Raw genomic sequence first — 2092 nt, 5'->3', positions numbered from 1 at the left:
ATACACGAGTCTCCTTGAAGTGGTCCTCCGAGGAAGGTGTGTGAGTGGAGGCGCGAGGCGGGAAGAGTCGCACGGCATTGATTCGTCGCCACTGCTTACGTGCAAGGTCCCTGCCGCTCGAGGTGTGTGGGTCTCGCCACTAACCTCCCACTCGGAAGGTTCCGTCTCGCTCCGCCAGGGGAACCTCCGAACATTCCCTGGCTGGCTTCAGCGGGAGATGGTCGACCTGGTTAGCTCTTATAGTCATTCTCATTATCTATTCTTATTTATTCTTCCTCACTTGCATTTGTTTTTTTGTTTTTTTTTCACGCGCATTATTCATTTCTCTTCTGTTTGTGTTTCTTGTAGCCTTCTTTTTCTTTCCTTTTAATCCTTTCCTGCTGTTCATTCCAAAGTAAGCAAACAGAAAAATAAACCCTTTTCCCCTTTCATGCTCTCCTGCCACCGTCAACACGCAGGCACTCTGCATCTAAGATTTTTGAACTATTGAACTAAATTCCACCGAAGGACTGGTAATGCAGTGTGATCTAGATGTAACTTGAATATGTAATTTGAATGTAATTAGAACGTAGGTTCGATGGAAAGTGAATAGAAATTGGGTATCAGTAACCTCCGAATTGGGCTACAGCTGTTCTAGCCTGCGTTGGAATCACATGGCCAAGGCTACCTACGGCAATCTTCCTTTCTTCCTTCTATTCTCTCGTTTTCTGCCACTCACTTCTTTCTTTGATTTAGAAGCACGCGTTAAGAGTAATTAGGCTAATGATATCCACCCTGTTGCCTTACTCATATGAAGATAACAGAATTTCACTGCAGATCAGTACTCTAGTCTATATCAATCTATTTACTTTGATTGGATTAGTGTTCTTTTGTTGTTGTTTTTTCCCCTTGCACAGCTTCTTATAACGACAGTCATGAGAGAATCGACCGATGGTTTCGTAACTCTGCGAACGCATCTAGTCATACCTGTTCCATCGCCCTTCTTGCCGCCCTTTCCAATATTCTTTCACCTTTTTTTATCCGAGACATCGCTGCGTAGAGCCAAGGCATCTTCGGTATCGGGGAAGTGCCGATATTCTGGCCCTCAAGCGAGCGTTACTGAGTCTCTTCATATTCGCCTTCGGTCAGCTCTCCCCTTCAGCTGCTTCCTCGTCTCTCTTATCTGTGTCTGATTTTCGTTCCTCACGTTTCCGGCGTCTTGTCTCGTCTGATTTTACATTGCTTCTTGTCCACCTCATTTACCATTTTGCGGAGTTTTTGCATGCATTAATATATATATATATATATATATATATATATATATATATATATATATATATACATTTTTTTTTCTTTTTTTCTTTTTCTTTCTTTCTTTTTTTCAATATAGGATGTTCTGGTTTCCGCCTCGAGGATTTTCAATAACTACATATTATTATTCTGAATAAAAATATATCTTGAACATTTTTTCTAAGTAGTGAAGAGAACACAAAAAAAAAACAATACTGTTGTTCTTATTCATGCCGGTAATTTGATTGTCGGTTCCCAACGATTGACTGAAATAACTGACATCTAATCGAATATAATTTCCTAGTGTGGTTTCCAACGAAGTTCTTTGCCGTAACAAGTAACGTATAACAAGAATACTATTAGATCGCAGTGTAACAAATGAGAGCGCGGCATATTCACTGCATTAATTATGATTCTAGACTACAGACGAATGCACGATTTGAAAACAAACAAACAAACAAACGAATTGAATTTGATGACAACAAAAAAGGGAGAAATTTGAGATCATAAAAAGTATGTTTCGGGTGTAATCCGATCGATGATACAAGTGGTTTATCCAATTTGAAAGATTTCATAATTCGTTGAATGAGAAAGGCAGTGTCTTTGTCAGATGAAGATATCTCCAGCAATTGGGGAAGCAGCCAAGCCACCTAGCCGTTGCTAACAACATTTACCGCCAAGCACGAAGGCCACTATTTCACGCTCATACATACTCACTTTTGATAGCATAAATTACATTTTTCACATTTTCTATCTAATAAATATTTTTCTATATTTGCCTATCAGTCGCTCACGTGTCTGTGCAATTCATAAACATTTTATG

The sequence above is a fragment of the Penaeus japonicus genome, unplaced genomic scaffold (assembly GCF_977035675.1).
Source record: "Penaeus japonicus unplaced genomic scaffold, GWHDUDI00000001_assembly GWHDUDI00000039, whole genome shotgun sequence".
Taxonomy (NCBI): Eukaryota; Metazoa; Arthropoda; class Malacostraca; order Decapoda; family Penaeidae; genus Penaeus; species Penaeus japonicus.
Note: the sequence above shows the minus strand (reverse complement) of the source record.